The following is a 7,670-nucleotide window of genomic DNA, read 5'->3' as shown; positions in this document are numbered from 1 at the left end:
GAATAGAAAAGTTGGTAACATCTGGGATGATCGAAGGAAAGAGAGCTAGAGGAAGACAAAGAATGACTTATCTAAATAAGCTAAGAATGGCCAAATGTGACTTTAAAAGTAACACAGATTTCATGCGCACCGCAGAGGATCGTGATTCGTGGAGACAGTTGACCGGCAACATGATCAAGAGCGCAAGCCACGATGGATGATGAAACTATCTTCATCATTTATATAAATTAGCAATAGTGTTTTAATATTATATTAAATTCTATTTTCGACACTTGTTGTCTACGACCATACTACTTTGAAAATACCGGTTCTCGTCCGATCACCGAAGACAAGCAACGTCAGGCGTGGTTAGTACTTAGATGGGTGACCGCTTGGGAACCCCACGTGTTGTAGAGATATTTTTTTTAAAGTTTTTTTTTAAATTTATATTACAATTTTATTACATTTTATTTCTTTTCTTTTTTTTAAAAATTGTTATTTAAAATTTGTTTGTTTAATTTAGTAGTAGTAGTAGTAGTAGTAGTAGTAGTAGTAGTAGTAGTAGTAGTAGTAGTAGTAGTAGTAGTAGTAGTAGTAGTAGTAGTAGTTGTTGTTGTTGTTGTTGTTGTAGTACTAGTAGTAGTAGTAGTAGTAGTAGTAGTAGTAGTAGTAGTAGTAGTAGTAGTAGTAGTAGTAGTAGTAGTAATAATAATAATAATAATAATAATAATAATCATACTACTACTACTACTACTACTACTAACTACTACTACTACTACTACTACTACTACTACTACTACTACTACTACTACTACTACTACTACTATTATTATTATCTTCATCATCATCATCATCATCATCATCATCATCATCATTATTATTATTATTATTATTATTATTATTATTATTATTATTATTATTATTATTACTACTACTACTACTACTACTACTACTACTACTACTACTACTACTACTACTACTACTACTACTACTACTAAAAAAAAATAAAAATTAAATAACATTTTTATTTAAAACAAAAAGAAAAGAAAAGAAAAAAAATGTAATAAAATGGTAAAATAGATAAAATTAAAAAAAAAAAATAATTAAAAAAAATTGATGTCTACAACACGCGGGGTTCCCAAGCGGTCACCCATGTAAGTACTAACCACGCCTGACGTTGCTTGACTTCGGTGATCGGACGAGAACCGGTATTACAGAGTTATAGTTGCTCACCGAACGGACACCGAACGAACGACTTACCGATCACGTGATCAGTTTTTTCTCGCGTCCTCTCGTCTAATCTCGTCACTCCGGAATAGAAATTGATATAACGCAATGAAAGTTCTGTCCGATGACGGGTGGGGGGATATCACCTCTCCAAAACTTACCTTATTATATGAGATCTTGAGATTCTTATCCAATCATCGATTGCTCGTTTGACAGTTCGCTTGTGAACAGTTAGGAGACCATCTCTTGATTTATGGGCAAGCGGATTTGCGTAAAGGCGGTGAGTGTTGTATACATCAAAGAGTACCGCTGACCGATGGGTAAATAGTGCTTGTGTAACCCAAACGCCCTGCTGACTCGACTGCAAGGTCTTGTATGTAATAACTGCGTCACCATATCAACGCTCAGGAATTAATTAGTGAGGACTCTCAGTATATATATATATATATATATTAAAAAAACAAACAACGCTTTTGAATCACACGAGATACATCAGTGTGCTCGTCGCATTGAGAATTGAAAAATGAGATATAAATCAAGAAAACCGACCGGAAAATAAAGAAACTATCATTAAATTTTAAAAATTGATCAATATTTTTTCAAAATCAATCTACTAGAAAATTTTTTTTATTTCTAAACCTATTTTTGTGAAACAAAGATAAATGTTCTCCTTTTTTCAAGCTGTTCAACAATGTGGTTTTCAAATTTATCGTATACGTAATCATTTGGAAGCTCCCGAGAAAGGTATTTTTGTGTAATCTCTTTCATACACACGCGCGCGCACACACACACACACACACACAAACATATACAAACAATACACAAACAATACACATCCCTGGTCATCTATTGCCTATATTATTAATGTTAATATATACATCCCATGCTGATTGTCACTACCCCCCCCCTACCCCCCAACCATTTCCACCATCCAAGTACCAGCGGCCTTTTCTCTTTGATTTCGTATCATGGTCTACCCGAAGCCCAACACCTCAATCGTTTGTGGGTCAACCCCCCCCCCCCTCCCCCTCCCCCCACCTTCGCCCGTAATCAATTTATAATTTTCTCTCTGTATAGAGCGCCACGTGCATAATTATATACGATTGAATGACACTGACCTTGCCCCTCCCCTAACACAAGCCAACAGCAACCCAAGCTATCCTTTATCACGTGACCTTAGATCCGATGCTGCATACCGCTTGAGAGTCTTCACTATCCAGATCTCGTTCATGGTCACGTGAGAAGGCTATATCCGTTCGGGTTCGGCGTTCGGCGTCTCGTTCGACCCAATTTCGTTAAAAGCCTATTTTCAACGTCGTATGGTCGTAGACAACAAATGTCGAAAATAGAATTTAATATAATATTAAAACATTATTTCTAATTTATATAATGATGAAGATAGTTTAGAAACGTATAATATTGTTAGTTGAAATGGCGTGTTGTATTCGTCTGTTGCACAATACATGACTGACAACATTCAAAATGGCGATGGGCTATCTTGAAAGCGGCATGAGACACTTCACCAGAAGCGAGGGCTAAAGACGCATGCGCAAAACCAGGATGACGTTCTCTCTGTAAGGGCACGTGGCGGGAGATGCCTGAAGCATGGGGATGGTGAAAATACCTCCGAAGCCACTCCATTATCATCACTTTTTTGTTACTATGTATGAAACAGCGGAGATTCGAACCCTTGTTTTTAAAAAATATAGACATTAAACCGTGCCAACTACCGGATTACCTCTGTGGTGGAGTGGTAGCGCGTCTGGCCGGTAATCAGGAGGTCTAAGGTTCGATTTCAAATAGAGAAGGACTGGAAGGGATTTTTTGTTTTTTTTGGGAGGGGGGGGGGGGGGTTATAATGTAATTTTTTATTTAATTTTTTAAATTTTTTGTTGTGTATTTTTCTTACTGCAGTGTCGATCGCAAACAGCGTTGTCTTCCTGGAAGGCGGAGGAGAAGGGACAGACATATGGTAAATCAAAATAAACGGGATTATTAAATTGCGCCGACACACATATTAATCATTCCATTAAAAGTGGCTAAAACGCTTTATAAAGGTTTCAAGTTAGTGCACCCAACAGCAAATAGCTACCCGCTGGGTTCAAATTTCCGATTTCCAGCAACACTTTAAATATTTAGGACAAGACTGACGCTTGTGACGCGCACTTCCGTTTGTTTTTGTTTTGTTTTATCTTTATTTTTTTTTAAATCTTATTTTATCTTTTATTATGTATTTTGTTGTGGTGGTGGGGGGTTGTTTTTGTTTTTTTTTTTTTGGGGGGGGGGGGGGTGTATTTTGTTTGTTTTTAAATCGAGAAATCCCTGTTACGAGCCAAGGTACTTGTTTTAGTTTTAGGTAGACCCACACGAGTGCAGAGAGATAATGTGAGCAAAGAGATTTTCCTAAGGTCTCAACCCTGTGCTTTCTGCAACTGGAATCAAACTCAAATAGGGTCGTCCGGTCAGTAGAAGTGTACCCAGTGTTGGTGTGTTCCGTGGTGACACGGCACACACAAAATGCATTGATTTAGATGTGTACCCAGTGTTGGTGTGTAACGTTGTGACAAGGCCCACACAAAATGCATTGATTTAGATGTGTACCCAGTGTTGGTGTGAAACGTTGTGACACGGCACACACAAAATGCATTGATTTAGATGTGTACCCAGTGTTGGTGTGTAACGTTGTGACAAGGCCCACACAAAATGCATTGATTTAGATGTGTACCCAGTGTTGGTGTGAAACGTTGTGACACGGCACACACAAAATGCATTGATTTAGATGTGTACCCAGTGTTGGTGTGTAACGTTGTGACAAGGCCCACACAAAATGCATTGATTTAGATGTGTACCCAGTGTTGATGTGTAACGTTGTGACAGGGCACACACAAAATGCATGGATTTAGATGTGTACCCAGTGTTGGTGTGTTCCGTTGTGACAAGGCACACACAAAATGCATTGATTTAGACTTAGACCCAGTGTTGGTGTGTAACGTTGTGACAAGGCAAACACAAAATACATTGATATAGATGTGTACCCAGTGTTGGTGTGTAACGTTGTGACAAGGCACACACAAAATACATTGCTTTTGACCTATATACTCAGGGTGACGAAGTGGCCGAGTAGTTAAGGCATTGCCCCGTAATCTAGAAGATCCCGGGTTGGATCCCCGTTTCAGGCACTTTTTTTTCCTTGGGCAAGATTATTTACCCCCCAATTTGCTCAACCCCCTCAACTGGACAACATGGGTGATTCATGTTGACATCAGACATCTTGTTTGATGAGTTATCTCTATTCCTTCATGGAATGCCTAGGCGACGTATCTTATGGTGCCGTAGCGGTGGCGTAATTTTTTGTAAAATTTTATACTCATTGTCGGTTTAGTAACGCAGAGCTGCCTATTTGAAGTTTCAAATATTCGTCGTTTCCAAGGGGGAAAAAATTAAAAGTCGCTTTAAATCGCTTTAGAAATAAATAATTTGTCATCAGCATGATCCAAAAAAAAAAAAAATGCTCCAACGTGCTGAATATGGGTTCCAAGAAACTAAGCTTTCCTTTTCAACAAGATTTATTATTGAGTCCAAGACGTGAAGGTTTTTCTGTAGCCGTAGCCAAAAATTCGTATTTCTACGAATATTTCGAAGTACAAGGCATGTCTGAGTAACGGTGATGAGACAAAGGCCACACAAAATGCGGAAAAAGCAAATGGCCTCGTCTTTCACTGAGCTGTCATTCACTTTTTACGCTTTTGCCGAACTTCTCAGGATAGACAAAATAAATGTGACCCGTGTCACCAATCTGGTATCAGTTCGGAATGAACTAGACCGAGATAAAAAATTTAAAATAAGTAAAAACGAACTTTTTGTAAAATTATAATAATACACATTCCAGCCGGTTTCCTCGAACTCGTCGGGATAAGCAAAAACGTTCGAGGAAACCGTAGTTCGATGAAACCGTACATTGCCATAGCGTTTGATGGAGAGTATGTGTGTGTGTGTGTGTGTGTGTGTGTGTGTGTGTGTGTGTGGGGGGGGGGGGTATGGCTGAGCGTTAAGGTCGTTGACCCGTACCCAAAAGATGCCTTGTTTTAATTTCCACCCGTGCTATGTCGCCGTCTACAAGCCACCTCTCCCTAACTCAATTTGCGGCGCTGTGCTGCGGTTGACACCTGGGTTATTCCAGTCTTCCTTTTGAATAAACCCAAAGACTAATTTCTGTATGAGGAGGAATAAAGGGAACTTTATTGTTTACTTTATTGATATGTTACAAGGGGTGTGGGTATCTGTGGGGTTGGGGGGGGGGGGGTTGCTGTATCACAACAAAGGTGACCAGCAGGGGTTTTGAAAAATAACCATGTTTGATTTTTAAAAACACTATTTTTGTAAAGAAAATACTAGATCCCCCCAAAAGGCTACCCCCCCCCCCCCCCCCTAAGAAAAGTCATTAGTTTTGTTAAACAAAAAACTCGGAGGTATAAGCATGTTTCACATTAATATTTGAGAAGAAGAAAAAAATAAAATTATTAAATAAAATTAAATTACCTAATCCGACTGGCAAAGCCAACAAAGAGCGAGACAAAGAGTGTAAAGAGAAAGAAAGATCACTCACTCCTCTCGCTCAGTTACAAAAGTGTCTCATACGAAAACAGCCCCTTTAACAACAGACACGTAAATTGATATTTTTATTTACTAATAATATCATTATACCAAGTTTGCGAGTGAATTCCATGGAATCCCATTGCTTTCTGGCAGTCTAAAGGGTGAATTCCATGGAATCCCATTGCTTTCTGGCAGTCTAAAGGGTGAATTCCATGGAATCCCATTGCTTTCTGACAGTCTAAAGGGTGAATTCCATGGAATCCCATTGCTTTCTGACAGTCTAAAGGGTGAATTCCATGGAATCCCATTGCTTTCTGGCAGTCTAAAGGGTGAATTCCATGGAATCCCATTGCTTTCTGGCAGTCTAAAGGACATCATTGATAATATACATCTTCGTCATTATTATTATTTTTCACACACATAATTATGTCTAATCTGTTTTCCGAAAAGAATGAGCAGCTCGGTTGTCATATTTAGGTCCATCCCATCAGGGAGCTACGATACGATATTTCATTCGGAAGGGAGTGCCTGATATAATGTATGCCAGTTGGCACTTGATGCGTTTGCTATTTTTATAATTGTATTATAACAATTTTTTATTAAAGTTAAATATTTTTTTAAATAAAGTGATTTAATGTTTGCGATCGACAAAAACACTAGATTTATACCTTTTTACAAAAACACGCACTAATAGTAAATAGTAAATAATGAATTTATATAGCGCCTAAACACCCACGTCAATCGTGCTCTGCGGCGCTTTACATAATAAAAATAAAGATAAAAATGTTTAAATACAACAAAATTAAAAATCACGACACTACATGATACATAATAAGCATGCATACAAAAAACAAAATCAAAGCAACATCTATTTTATGAAAAATAAGTCTCACGGAACAACTCATTCTTCAGACATTTCCTGAAAGATGTTACATTTTCACAGGACTTTGTCCGAGGACTAATGCGTTCCATAGGCGTGGAGCTATGAATGAAAAGGCTTTTTCACCGAAAGTGGATTTTGAGGTGGTAACCTTTAGAAGTTGGGACTGAGATGATCTTAAATTTCGAGTAGGTTCATATTTTTTAATCAGTTCCTGCAAATATTCAGGTGCCAATCAATCCAGACATCTAAAAACATAGCATAATATTTTAAATTCTATCCTATACTTCACAGGAAGCCAGTGCAATTCCTGGAGAACTGGTGTTATATGATCTCTTTTTTTCGTTAATTTTATAAGTCTAGCCGCTTTATTTTGATTTTTTTGTAGTTGATGAATTAATCTACTTTGACAGCCAATGAGAAGGGAATTGCAATAATCTAATCTGCTAGTAATAAAAGAATTAACAAGCATCTTTGTAATATCTTCATCAATATAATGTCTGATTCTAGAACACTGGATTTGGACAAAAACACTAGATCTAGTGTCAAAACACTAGTGCTGGTCGTCTTGATCACAACATTCATTTACCACCGTACTGTCGTGTTATTGAAGAATACAGTGTGTGCTATTTGGTTAACATTGCACAATTACCGTGTGTTTTAAAAACAACGGAAGCGTAACCAATCATGAGCACATCATGGCGCGTGGCGTTGAAATTGAAACCAATGGCGACGTGAGGTGTCTTATGCGAAACGGCGATTGAGTGGCTGTGTGTGTCTGCGTGTGTGTTTTATCCTGTGTAGACACATGCAGTGTCAATATATTCACACAATACACAACACATAAGTAACCACCAATATCACAGTACATAAGTCATCAAGGAGCACAATTGTCCAAACATTCGTAGTTTTCAGAGATGATAACACGGTAGACATTATAACTACTTTTTAAATTATCAATTTGTGTTTAAATACATAAAATTAATGC

General features: G+C 37.8%; 1 protein-coding gene and 1 non-coding gene across 2 annotated transcripts in view; both read left to right on the top strand.

Moving 5' to 3' along the window:
• Nucleotides 1-277: 277 nt before the first annotated feature.
• Nucleotides 278-396, top strand: LOC144963556 (5S ribosomal RNA). The gene has a single exon (XR_013643655.1). It is a non-coding gene; the product is annotated as a 5S ribosomal RNA (ribosomal RNA).
• A 2,735-nt stretch (nucleotides 397-3,131) lies between these two features.
• The window catches only part of LOC144963519 (uncharacterized), an 11,895-nt gene continuing 7,356 nt past the window's right edge, over nucleotides 3,132-7,670 (top strand). The window contains exon 1 of the mRNA XM_078897602.1: nucleotides 3,132-3,178. The gene's annotated coding sequence lies outside the window, so the exon portion shown is untranslated. The remainder of the gene's footprint in view (nucleotides 3,179-7,670) is intronic.

This window comes from Berghia stephanieae, chromosome 1 (assembly GCF_034508935.2).
Source record: "Berghia stephanieae isolate SIO BIC M18660-M18661 chromosome 1, UCSD_Bste_1.3, whole genome shotgun sequence".
Classification (NCBI taxonomy): domain Eukaryota; kingdom Metazoa; phylum Mollusca; class Gastropoda; order Nudibranchia; family Aeolidiidae; genus Berghia; species Berghia stephanieae.
This window is presented reverse-complemented; position numbering and strand designations above follow the sequence as displayed.